The sequence below is a fragment of the Calonectris borealis genome, chromosome 1, assembly GCF_964195595.1.
Source record: "Calonectris borealis chromosome 1, bCalBor7.hap1.2, whole genome shotgun sequence".
In the NCBI taxonomy this organism is placed as follows: Eukaryota; Metazoa; Chordata; class Aves; order Procellariiformes; family Procellariidae; genus Calonectris; species Calonectris borealis.
The window spans coordinates 66,775,237-66,788,945 of record NC_134312.1 but is presented as its reverse complement, the minus strand read 5'-3'; the positions used below and the strand labels follow the sequence as shown (position 1 = coordinate 66,788,945).

Below are 13,709 nucleotides of genomic sequence, written 5' to 3'. Positions count from 1 at the left end.
GAAACCGTGGGGTCTGAAAACACTTGGGAAGTAAGGGGAGTGCAACCCACCCAGGCATGAGGTCTCCATTTGCTTTGTATCTGCAGAGGTGCTGCTGAGGGTACATTTGCTGTCTGCAGGGCTTTAATTCATTACTTTCTTTCTGCAAAGTACCATGGTTTTTTTAATTTAGGAGAACAGCCAATTGAGGTGACACTGAAAGAGCTTCTCTGTCATACAAAGGGATCTTAAAGGACCAGTGTGGAAGCCTTAGTCCTTCTGTGCTTGTCACAAAAAAAGTGTTAAATCTTGGTATTCTGGACAAGTAAGAGGAAATTTTGCAAATTTCAGCACGTGCAGTTGCTTACAGAATATTTTTTATACTCTTAAAAATTTAGACATTCCATTTCCTTTGAAGTGAACTTCCTCAGTACCAGATGGTATCGAGTTAAAAGAAATACTTACATATTATATTGAAGCTACTTTCTTTTGAGAAACAAAGGTCATACTGTAATAGAGCAGATCAATGATCTGCTGATCATCATCTATTGCTTTATCTCTGGAAGTAATGTACAGTTGATACAACTGTCAGGAATTACAAGGTTTTTTTAGTAGAACACTAAAAACAGGTGTGAGAAATGGGCAGAAGTTTAAAACCATGCATGTGTGAGGCCTGGTGTCGCTTACTTAGACGCTGTGGTTGGCTTTATAAATAAAGCTTTCAGATCTTATGCAGAGAACGGAGACTAACTTCTGTCAAATATGCCTTATTCTAAACGCATGTAACTTGTTTTGGGTGAATCGATTTTAAGCAGTCGTCACAAAAAAAATCCACATATCCAGTTTGAAAAACATACATTTCTAAAGTCGAGTTTGAGTCTCCATCAACTTGCGTAAAATACCACAGTCTTATTCTATCAGATAGTAGCTGGGACTGGAAGAAGCTGAAGCATATGGTGTCATCAGTGTCAAAAGACAATCTCTTCAATGGAATCAATTCAGGAGACAGGATGTCAATATGTTGTTTATTTTTCATTAATATCTTCCAGCTAAACCCAATTTATTCCTGAACTTCTATCTGGCTCAGACTGGGCCAAAGAATAAGGGGAGATGGCTAAGTTTTCTTTCCCTTATCCACCTCTCCTCAAAAGCATTTTGGATGTGCTGTTTTCCTTTCTCCTTTTCAAGTAGTTTGAATAAAACGTTTGTCACGTATACAGAGGATGCTTGTTTGGTGTTGCTCCATGTAACTTACCTATTGCTTCTGCCAAAATTTGTAGTGCATCCCATTGCCTTGTTGTGTGGCTGTTGTGTGTGGTTTGTTCAAATCTTTGCATTGTATCTGCGTAAAATTAGACTTAAGAATTAAAGAAATTCCAAGTAAGAAGCTGAAATGGATTCTGACTGTCGTTGCCCTTTATTCTGCTAGCAATCCTGTCCAATGAGTACAGCTAGTACTTGTTCAAAACCAGATGGTCTAAGGGTTTTTTTCGGTGTCTGGAACAGGTTTTCCAATGCCAAAATTGCTTATAATATTTCAGTAAACAACATCTTTTTTTTTAATACAAAGTTAGAATTAACATAAATCTAGAAAATTACTTTGTAGGAGGTCTCTTTCATGAAGGAAAAAAAAAAAAGACTAAAACTGAACTTGAATCCCTGTAATTTTGCAGTCGTTCTGTTTGCCAAGGATTGTAGTTGCTACTTTTTTTTTTTCCAGAAATGCATAAATACATAAAATCTATTAGGATATTAAAACTCATTTCTGAACCATGGTCTTTAATTTTAAGAGGCAAAACAAGAAATGCTTTCGGTGTGTTCCATGATGCTTAAACACTGAAAAGTTTTTATTATTAACAATTGGCAAGTTAAACAGGAAATTGGCTTCCTTCCTTACATTATTTTACCCTTGTTGCTGTTGGATGATTAGGTTTGGTGTCCATGGTTGCTTAAGAAATTTTTGGTGATGTAAAGGTTGGTTATTTAGAGGAAGAAAGTGGGTTGAAATTAATGGCATGAGTCAGAATGATCTCCTAGTCCTGGAGGGGAAGTTGGCAGACCTGGGTTTGGTCCCTTGCCTGTCACCGGTACCTGCAGCTCCCTTGTGAGCTCTGCGAGTCCCCTCCGATGTCTGGGTCCTCTTTAGCTGCCACGCTTTCCTCGGCAGGGACTCTTCTACGGCTTATGGGTGCTCAAGCCCTGTCGGCAGCGATTTCAGGGGCTTCCAGTGTTAATGCGCTAGCAGTTTAATAGCGGTGTCTCTTACCAATGTAAGAAAAACTTAACTGTGCTTGCTTTGAAACAAAACTAACTTCCTTATGCAGTGAGGATGAAGGAAACTGAAAATTTGGGGTGAGGGGGGAAGAAAATTACTGAGCTCCATGCCTGGAGCCACCCAGAGGAAAAGATGGGTGTTTTTTGTGATGGTGGGTTCCAGCACAGGGTTTTTCAGTCTTTCACAGGAACAAACGCTGCCCTGCAGGACAAGCTACAAGATCAAAGGTGCCATTAAGAGAGAAAGGAAACTATTTTCCCTTCCTCAAAAGAAGGTCAGGAGATCTAAGTTAGCATGTAGGAGCTTGAAGTCCAAACTTGGTTCAGCTTTAGGTAAAATTACCCACCTTTTTTTGACATGCTGTTAGTCATAAGTGCTGCATGGTTTTGAGGGTGAGGGAGAGAAAGTTTGAATGTGTCAACAGATTCAGTCCATGGACTACCGTGCTGTGTGCTTTTTCATATCCAGTGGTTCAAACCTTAAATATTTCGAGACATGGTGCTGTGCAACTCATCAGTATTTAAAGCCTTAATATGTTCTTTCAAAGCAATTTTTATTTTGCAGACAAGATCATTATTGGTTGGCCTTGAAAAGCCACTTCCCTTTCCCCTCCAGATAATGTTGGTCGGAATTTCGCCGAGCTGGTGCACGCCGTCGGTGTAGGTGTGTAGCTGCGCAGGATCTGGCCCGGTGAGGGCAGTGGTTTGAGGCACAGCTTTAATGCAAAAAAAGGCTTTTCCAGACACGCCCCCCCTGGCAGCCTGGTCGCGCAGCAGAGAGACACGGCGGTTTTGCCTGTCGCTGAATCAGCGTTGGTCTCGGCAGATGCGGAGCAGATAAGCCTGGCAGAAGCCCTAAGATCAAAAGCAAGGGTCTGTGCAGTTCTTGTTGAGAAAAACCCGGGCTAGGAGATTACAGTGTTCTTGAAGGGAGCAATTTCAAGGTCTGGGGGATAGAGATCAGGCAGCAAACATTCCCATCGTGCTGAAATCAAACCCATTCAGGGGAAATAAGCCTGCCTTCAGAAAATCGTTTTGTCGGGGGGAAAAGCAGTCCTCAGCTAATTTCTCTGAACCCTCTGTTTTAATAGTAACTGAAAACTCTCGCTAGCTTCACCTCCATCTTAGCGTGTGTTTTACTCCCTTTTCGCCGCTGCGCGACGTGGGAATAGGCAGCATCAAGGTTAAACCTGGTTGCAAGCTTTTGTTAAGGTGTTGTGCCTGCTTGCGAAGGCAAGGCACCTGCTAGGCATGCCCAGTGAGCGCTAGGAGCTGGCTCTCCCTTCATGAAGGCTTTGCAAGGCTGAAGCACAAAGAGCGCTTGTTGCCCAGTCCCCGGGAGTCTCCCAGTGCTACCACTAGCTGGGGAGGACTGGTTACCATGGAGGCTGCCATCTGTTCGCTCCCCGCTGGAATGTGATTATCCTTGCTGGGTTGGGAACCAGCAAAAGCAGGGGAGCGTGTGCTGTCGGCAATTATCTGCAATGGAGTGCGTTAATGGAAGGCTGGAATTAGCTAGCTGGAGGAGCACATAAAAGGATTTTACCAAAACTATTAATGATTTCTAGCCAAGAGGAATAAGCTTCTTGCAAGGTCAGTACTAAATTCATTATATGTGCTGGTAATTTTTAATTGGTGCAGTGGATTTATGGTTTAAGGGCAGCAGTACCATGGTAATAATGCTTATTGTTAAGAGGGTGTGTGGGGGGAATTGTATTTTAAAGATCTTTGTTTGTCTGTTTCAGTTCAAGCAGTTTTATTTGGGGTTGTTAAAGTAGTAAGTCAGAACAATAACTGGCCAAACTGACACAAATGGAGCAATTTATATCTCTTGTCTTTATGAAACGCTGTTCACTGCCAAATCTGTTTGATTTACATGCCTTTTCACGCTGATTGCTTTTTGTCTGAGTGATTTGTTTTTGGACGCGATACGTGTTTGGTTTTCGTACTGGCATGAAGGGTGAGACGAGAGGGAGATGTTCAAACAGAGCTGGCGATACAATGGATGTTTAGGGTGTTTTATGCAGTTTGCTGAGAGGAAGCAGCGTAAGGGAGGCAGAATGCAGGAGCAGGTTTTCCACTCTTCATTCCCACCCTCTGCCTCTCTTTCCAGCTCACCAACTGACCAAACATTTTGGACTCTTTCTCTTATAGAGCTTAATTGTAAGAAGACTTGACGTGAATTTTCAGTATACTCTGCAAATACTGTGACTTTTGATGGCAGGGTTTCATTTAATAAAGGCGAAAATAAAATTAGAAATATATGCTTGTAATGCTTTTGTGTCCTATTAAAAATATTTTTTGTTGTGCTGTAGGAGCTAGGAGTATTAAATTTTTTCATAATAAATGCATGATGAATGTTTGTGTGCAGTTCAAATTACTGACTGAAACGAGAGACATTAAAATGAATTTGTAGCCCAAACAGACAAAATGTTACTTCAGCAGCTATTTTTAGTCACGTATGGGCTTTCCCTTTTCAAATAAAGCTCTTGTGCTGCATCCCTCTTGCCAGGACTGCCATTTTTATTTGGTACAGGGGAGGACACTGCTAGAGGCTTTTAATTAAAACTGTGTCAGTCCTAATTCCACCGATCTGCTCTCTGCTTTTATGCACTTAAAATGTCAGTGCATTGGAGTCTGGGAGGAAAGTTACCAACGGAGTTAATAAGTCACGATTGCAACATATTTGACTAGGATAAATTTTTAACTTACGAGGTGCTTTCCAAGTCTTAGTGCCTAACAAAAGTGTGTGTGGGAGAGGTTGAGGGGGTTTTTATTTCTTTGAGTACTTTAACTGTTTGTGGTATATGGGCTTTTCTTGTGCTTGTGGGAAACTGATATTTGTGCCTGAAGTCCTTTCAGAAATCATGTCACACTTGCACATCGGTGGATCTGGGCGAGTGCTCTTAATGGAAGCTGTATCATCTTGTAATTAAAAAGACTCTTTTTTTAACCCCTTCCTTCTCCAGAATTTAAGTATTGCGTTGCCGTTGAAGTGGGTGATTTATGCAAAACTTGCTTTTAATGGGCTGCAGTGGACTTGTTCACACGTGCAAGTTGCAGGTCTGTAATTGCGCTGTTAAAAAGAGCACGGGAGGCAGATTGGCTTTTGTGCTTGAAAAGAGATTAGGCTTTCACCCTTCAGACGCTACACTGAACTTAGCTGGAGGGAAGGGCAACCACCCCAAGGTTATTCTGTAGCTGGTGTGGGATGTGTTTCTGTTCCCCGGTCTGTTTCTAGTAAGGTAGCTGTTGCCTACAGGACTTGCTGTAGCTGTGAATTACTGTCTCATTGGCAAGTGTTCACAGACAGCAGCAATCATATCGACATAAAGGTAATGGCTTGTATACCCCTTCCGGAGGTGATTTCTCCTGATTGCTAGCTGGTGGTGTGCTGAGAAGCTTGCTTTTCCACTGCCTTTGCTAAACCTGTTTCAAGGATTAATAGGGGACTTTACATTGGCATTCTCCAGCTCTTGTTATGTTCTCTGATGAGCACTGTGTAAATGTCCAAATAGTCTTGAGCAAACAATATTTTTATTTCCTTCTTGAATGGTCTATATGTGACTGTTGCATACTTTTTTTTTTTTCTTATTAAATTTTACTTTAGGTCACTAGGTCAGTGTTGATTTGCAGATGCAGGATTTAAAGGCTAGACACTCTTTAATCCATTTGAGCATCTGGTCTTTCATAGTAGACATCCCATTTCCACGTAACAGAGGAACTGGTAAATGTTTGTTTGGAATTAATGATTTTTTTTTTTTTTAAGATTTTTTTTTTTTGTCTTTGGTAGATTATTACAACTGGCTCTGATGTTTATGCTTAATGCAAACAAATGAGGGTCAGTGTAATCTGCTACATGATCTCTTGAAGGAGATTTATTCTAAAATACAGGCTTTAGGGGCTAGCAGAGGTAACGGGTCGTACTGAGTAGTGATTTGTTTTTTTTTAAGCGGGTAAGCTCAATTTACGTACATCATCTCCCAAAAAAAAAGACATTTTGAATGAACTTCCCACTAAATAGTGTCTAGAAATACAACCTAGTATACAGTGGGCTCATCATAATCTTGTTTATAATGTCTGTGCATACTAAGCTTTCAGGAAACTTGTCATCAAATGGTAAAATCCTGAGTCAATATATAGGAAGCTGGCTTGCATATAAACGATCACAATTGTTTTCTTCAAACAGACAAGTCTTTCTGCTTTGAACTTGACACATGACTGTGGAATGCTGTTTGACATGACTTGGATTTATTTATACATTGTGTTTGGGCTGCTATTTGGCAGAGCTTTTAAACATGCTTAGTTTTCAATACACTGTTTTTCTGCTGTTTACTCGTGTATTCTGAACATTAAAACAAACAAACAAAAAAGCCCAGGCTCTGTACTGTCGCCTTATAGCAGCATGGCTATTTCAAGGTTAAAGCCTGCAGCTCCCTCTGAAGGGCCAACTGTTTTGGAAAGTCCTGGTGCCTGTTTACAAACTGTTCTCTTTGCAGCTCCCATGAAATAATGGAGTCCTCGGGATGCTGGATGTGGGAGGATAAACCTGCTGACACAGGCACTGCTGCTGTTGGTCTGTTTGCCGGGCCTTAGTCATGTAAAATTGCTTGCGTCTTTTATGCTTTGTATGGGTGGGGACAAAATGCAGGCATTAACACTTTTTTCACGATGCTAGAAATTGCTGTACCAGATTTTAGAAAACATCAAATTTGTTGAATTTGTTCTAAAGCAGATCACCGTCCTAAACCGGTGCAGTGGGACTATGAGTGACTGTGAGAGACTGGCAATGTGCAGATTAATGATACATCTATGAATTGTGGCAGGTTTTTTTAGTCTTTTCCAGAGGGGCTTGCATTTAGTACAGAAGTACTTTTGTCCTTCCTTCCTGAGGTGTCTAGTTGAAGAACCTGAAGATTCAGAGCTGTTCTGCAGATGATTTCAGAAAACATTCCTCCCAGGTAATCCTTGTTCACAGCTGGGGGAAGAACAGGGCGCGGATAAATGACTGCACACCAGCAACAGACTATCTGGAAGTGGAATTATTTCTAAGGTGGTTTTTCAGTTCATCCAGTTGCTCTTACTATATGCAATAATTAGCTGTTCGTTTTAAGTATAAAAATATTACTTGGACTGATAGAGGCATTGGAATTGTTTACTTTTTGATGAGTATCTGGGCAAAGTGAGTACTTGAGTACATTTGGGAATGTTTTGCTCAGGACTGGAAGGAGCCATTTGGTCACTGAGGGGTTTTTGTGTGAGTTTTTCCCCTGCCCCACTCAGTCACAGGCAGCCATATAGCTTACATCTCATTTAGATGTTCAGTAGACTTTTCTTCTGGCACACTGAGAATCACAGACTGTTACTGGCTATGGGAAACAAACTTTAAACAAAACTTTAAACTGTAGTAAATGACCAAAAGCCAACGTTATGCTATGCTTCAGAAACTGAGCAAGGAAGATTGAAGTCATTGCCAATGTCATGAGATTCCTGTTAGCAGAAAACTTAAGCAGGCGCTTGAGAAATGAACTCTACTAGTAGCATGATGCTTACCTGGACTCAATAGCCACAACCAGTCTCCAGTGCTTCAGAGGAAAGGGAACCCAAAGCAGCCAAATTTTAAATCGGAGGGAAGAATAGTCTTCTAGTTCTGACAGATGGCTAGTAGAAGTGCTTTTCCAACTAGAAGTGCTTTTCCAACTGCTGATCGTTGGAGGATCCTTCATTGCAGTTTTTTTATGCTTGTTCTTGACTCTCTGTAGACATCTGCTGGCTTGTGTGTCCTTTGGACTATATTTTGATGCTGTGGTTTTCCCACCACCACAGAAGCGTTTTACCTTCATGAAGATGGCATAGATGCAGCTAACCCTGGTATTAAACCAGGTGTTGCAACTTGTCTGTTCCACTTATATTTGTAGTAACACTTATTGGAGAAAGAAAAAAAAAAATCCATGTTCAGCTGCCCAATTAAATAGTGTTGTGGTGATAGTTCTGAGTATCTGGTTTAGATTTGATAGCCAAGGTTGAAACAAAGTACCGTGCAAGCCTTTTTATTAAAGGCTCATGAACTGGGGATTGAGGCTTCAGAAGACCTGAATTCCAGTCTCTTCTACAGTTAAGGGTTTTGTTTTGCAGGCATTGAGTAGTGCCATGGGTGGTGTGGTGTATTCCCGGAGTGGTGTCGAACATAGCTGCTGTGGAGTAGTAGAGGGAAAATTAGCTCAAGAGCTTATAATATTACTTGAAAGAACGAGTTGATTCTGTAATGAGTTTTTCCGGCAGGGCATGACCTGAACTTCTGACTTGGAATTTTTTTTCCTAGTATCTCCTCCTCAGTCCCAGCATCTCTTGTGTGCTCCTACAGTCCTGTCCCATTTCCTACATAAGTTAATATTATTTTTTTTTCTCTTCCCTTTCTTAAGGAGGTCACTGATGCTCAGGAAGACGAGTGAAAGCATGAAGTGTCTTTCCTGTAATTCAAAGTAGTTCGATGGCTTCCCATATCATGCTTGCAGCAGTTAGATTGAGACTGAGATCTGTTACCTAGATAAATAATCTGATGCTGTTTTTACTTGCATTCAACCTGGTTGAGTACTGTATACCTGTTGTAAGCTCCCTAAAATATCAAAAGGCTTCATATGTTATATAAGATTACCTGATGCTTTTCTTTAAAGATCCTGTGCCACTTTTCTTTACAGCTGAAATAGTTCTCTGGCAGCTCTATGTGCCAAGGCAGTTTCCATGACTAATTTTGATGTCTGTTCTCTTCAGTAGCTCTTGTTCACACCATTGCTTGGAGCCCCGTGTTGCTGTTATGACTTGGCCACCCACTGTAATGCAACTGGCAAGTGCTTTTGTCCCTTGGCTTGTCAAGATTTCTGTGTGTAAGTCAGTTTTAACTGTGGAAGCTGCTACAAACAAACTCTTAAAGATAGCTGCTATAAGCCAGAGTAAAATGGAAGACTTAGTGGTGGAATTAGAGCTTTATCTAAGAACCGAAGCACAGCAGTTAAAATCTAGTATGATGAAATATTCACAGTTAGCAGTGTGAGCATTGCTTGCCCTTAGTAAAGTCGGCAGTGCTGCACCCCTCTGTTGTCTGCTAGTATCCTGTTATTTTGGGTAAATGCTCTTTTTTAAAAACTTAGTCTAGAACACTGTAGTTAAAGCACCTTGCCCACCAGTTTTTCCCCATTTTACTACTTGTTCTGCAAGCTGTGGCCTGGTTTCTGCCATAATGGGATAATTACTGCTTGCATTTTGATTTTTTTTTTTTTTGGTGTGTATGTATGTGTTTATAAAGCTGATTTTATTGATTGTAAAATACAGTCTTTCTAAACAATTGACTTAAATTTTCCAGACTTGTGTTATTGCTGACATTACTTGTCTTATTACTGATGTCTTTCTGGTTTGACTGAGAATATTCCAAAATTTTTCTGCTCTTGAAAAATTCTGAAAACTTAGAATGCTTTTTTGCTTGCTGCTTAACACGGGTAAAATTTCAGTTGGTAGCTGATGGGTTTTTTTGTGTATGCATGTGTCTTGTATGGGACGTCCTCAGCTTTTGTGAATGATCCACGAAGCTAACAGAAGTGTGATATTCCTGCAATCTGATATAAGACATTTTCAGTGCAAAACAGTGCACAGGACATAGTCATAATGAGAGGGAAAAGCTGCTCAATCAACATGGTCTACTTAGTTCTTTGATACTGTAGTCTATTCATCATGTTTCAATGGATTAACGTTTTCTTTGTAGATCACTGAAACTGCTTTAATCCAGTTTATCTCAAAACTGGGTGGCATTTTAGAATCTCTTTCCATAAGAAAGACAACAATGAAACTTGACTGTGTCTGTTTTGTAGCTGGCATCTTCTCTGATTCTAGGTTTTTAGAGTTCATAGATAGCAGTAAAAGACCTGTGGGGAAAAGCTTATTGATTGCTTTTGTGTTAAAATAAATGATGAAAAGCTATTACCGTCTGGCTGATGAGGTCTGAGCTGTGGATAGCAATAATTTAAAGGAAATTATAGTTTCATTAGTGCTGATGTGGTCTCTGTGAAGGCTGCGTTTAACTATCAGCACAACTTCACTATGTAAAACAGTCACAACTGTCTCTGATCTTACACCCTTATTGCACCAAAAGCTGAAATACACTTCTACATTCTCTTATTTGTCATCACTGTCTGTATTGTTACCTTCCTTTTTTGAAAGAATTTGATTTTGATCACTTTTCTCTGGATGCTTGAGATACACAAGGCTGGATGAACTGGAAAAAAGCAGTACTCTGTTTTAATGGCGGGGGAGAGAAAGCTCTGTAAAGAAGGTCCCGATTTGCTGATGATCCTATGAGTAGTTGATTAAATTGGCCCTAACAGGACAAAGTCAGGAGATTGAAGCCGTTTATATATTTGAGGCAGAAGGAAATAATCATGAGCAGATAGTGGAATTTTTTGTCCTGAGACCTGATCTAGTGAAAGATGTCCCTGCCCACAGCAGCGGGGTTGGACTGGATGATCTTTAAAGGTCCCTTCCCACCCAAACCATTCTATGGTTCTGTGATTTTTAGGAACTGATGTGTTCTGGAGAAAGTTAATTTGATGCTTTCTATAATGTGACAGGGAGGACAAAGAAAGGTGGAAGGGGAAGGGCAAATGTGTTGTGCCATTGTTTCTCTTCCCCAGAAAGCATGGAGTCAGAATTAAGGTAGAATAGATTGAAGATGCCTATACGGTCACATACTTTGTGCAAGAAATATAAATGGGATTCAGGAAAAGACTAAACAAATTCATGGTGAATATATCTTCCTGCAGCTGGTAAAATACGGTTGCACAAATGCATCTGCTGACGCAGGTGATCCCTAAACAACAGATGTTGGAAGCATCAATGGGGATTGAGGGAAAGATCATTGTGTGTTTGCTGCCTTCTACTGTAGGTTACCCAAAGATGTGCTACTGCTTCTTTTCAGACACAGAATATTTGATTGAATGATTTTTTAAATTTTTTTTTTTCCTGACCAGGGATCATATACTTTTATCTACTCCAGAAATATACTGATGTATTCCACTCTGGTGTTTATTGTGAATCTTCCGTGCTGTTTTTTATTAACTCAAACCAAGAATAATTTGTACTCTTATTTTTAGTATCTAGCACTGCCCAAACTTGTTTTTTATATGGAAGCAAAATCACTATCACCGCATTCTGACTGGTTTCACTTATAAGTCTTTGTACTGTTTGGATTTCTAATGTGGCAGGGATAATTTTAAAGTTGTGGATTTAGCCTTTCACTGTACTGCTGAATTTAAGGAAAATCCTGTGTGGTGGTCTTCCTGGCTTGGGTTGTGGGTTTTTTTTCGTTTTTTTTGGGGGGTATGTGTGTGGTTTTTGTGTGTGTGTCCAAAAGCAAAATTAACTGGAAAATGAGTCTGTGCTCTTAAGCTGTTTTGCAAAGATGCTAAATCAGCGTTATGTTTAATCTGTGAAGGTGAATAAAGACAGGTGGCACAATACTATTAGGGTAGGTCACAAGCTTTTTCCTCTCCCCTTTTTTCCACCCTTCCTTAAAGAAGGGTATGGGTTTCTGTGGCAACAGCTACAACATGGTCCCCAGCTGGCGGGGCACCAGAGCTGCCCTCCCGGTCTAGCACCACCCGGCTCTGCTGGTCTGGCTGTATGTCCTGGCTGGCAGGAGAGCGCAGTGGCAAGCGGGAACGTCACTGTGGGAGGTAATGCTGTCGCTGGGGAAGAGGCGGCAGCTGCCGTGGAGGCAGGAGGCCTGAAGAAGCAGCCTTCTCAAGGGGGAAGGCATGGGAAGGAGAAAGCAATGAAGATGACATGAGAAAAGGCAGAGCTGCAGGGCCAGAGGGTCTTCTCTTTGTATTTATTTGCTAACTGTGTGTTGGTGTAATAGAATGGATAATACTATAAATAGTAATTTCCTCTTCCCTAAATCTTAACACGAAGCTTTCTCTCAATTTTGTAATATATATATGTATATATATATGTAACAAGGAGGTATAAGAAATAGTGAACTGTTAAGCCATTTTTTTAAACAGGGGAATTGGCAAATCAAACCCAGTTGATAAAGGCAAAGCCTTTGACCACTTCCCACATCTAAAACCAAAAATCCTTTAACAATTGCTGATCTTTCTTTGCTACAGAAGATTAATTTGAAAAATGAACCACAGATTCCTGGATTTTTTTTTTTTTTTAAAGTATGGGAAATACTTTAAGCTACAGAAAAACATCTTTGTATGGTTAGTGTAAAACATACAGTTGCCATAGCAAAAGCACTCCTTCTGTAAATGCTAATAGAATAGATGTCAGTGACATGCGCTCAATGATCTTTAATATAGTTCTTTGATTTTGTAGAACTACAACCATTTAATTATTTGTTTGGAGAGTTTTGTAGTTGCTTGTATTACTTCTATGCTTGAACTAAATTGCAGACACCAAGATGCTACAATGACAAATGCTGTAGAAACGTAGGACAAAAAGGCAGGCTTTTCCCCTGAGAATTTTTATTGCGTGTCCTTTGGGTTTTTGTGCAGCCACAGGCTTTCCCTTTGGGGCACATGATACAGCTGAGCGGGAAGAAAAGAAAAAACAGATGGAAAAATACTGCTATTTGCTTTCTAATTATGGCATGGTAGTTGTTCGTCACACCTGCCTTAAATTGCCTGTCTTAAATCCAAATCCTTGCATGTGAACCAGGAGAGCTAGGAGAGGGAGTGATGGAAGAGTTTTTGATTCCAGAACTGGGAGGGAATGTGTCCTTACAACAAATTTGTTTCTGTTTGGGCTGCAGATCCAGAGTCTCCCATTGCGTTTCTCACCTTGTTGGGGGCTAGTTACCCATCTTTTTAAGGTGCTATTGTTACTTTTCCTTGTTGCAGCTGTCCTGAATACCCATTCCTAAAGTCCATCCCTGCCCAGCCCACTTCGGTCTGGACTTCTCCTCTTCCTTTCTTTTCCTGGTGGTCACTTGTTTCTGTAGGTCATTTGCTTAATCTAGAAATTTTTCCCCATCTTTTTATTCATTATATACCTGCAAATCGTGAGTTGTCATACACCTGTTTCTTCCTTCATCACATACGTGTGTGGCAAAGTTTGGGGGATGCAGCTTAACAAAACAGCAAATAACTAGGTCTGCTTCCTGGACAGATTTTCTTCTTCTTTCCCACTTTCTCCTTCTGTTGACACTGATGCTCATCTGACCCTATGGGCCACCTCAGCCTGCTAAGTTAAAGAACAATCCAAAAGAAAACGAATATGTTTCTGGCAAATTAGCGAGCTGAACTGGCTTGCTGCGGTGCCAGACAAGACCCAATGCAAGGAGAGGAAGAGCAGGATGTTCCTTTGTCAGCAGCCAGCCGCTGGCTTGGCATAAGGGAGCTCTTGGGCTGCACAGAGACTCTCTTGCCTTGTCTCTCCTGAGAATATCGGGCAACCACGCATGA

The 13,709-nt window shown here is 40.7% G+C and overlaps 1 protein-coding gene across 2 annotated transcripts in view; it reads left to right on the top strand.

Annotated features, from left to right (window-relative positions):
- FGD4 (FYVE, RhoGEF and PH domain containing 4) overlaps window positions 1–13,709 on the top strand; it is a 119,973-nt gene that overhangs the window by 35,864 nt on the left and 70,400 nt on the right. Inside the window, exon 1 of one of the 2 annotated variants that reach the window (XM_075158430.1) lies at window positions 3,075–3,846. The exons of the other annotated variant lie outside the window; for it this stretch is intronic. The gene's annotated coding sequence lies outside the window, so the exon portion shown is untranslated. Of the gene's footprint in view, window positions 1–3,074; window positions 3,847–13,709 lie in introns of those variants that run through there. 2 annotated transcript variants of the gene reach the window in all.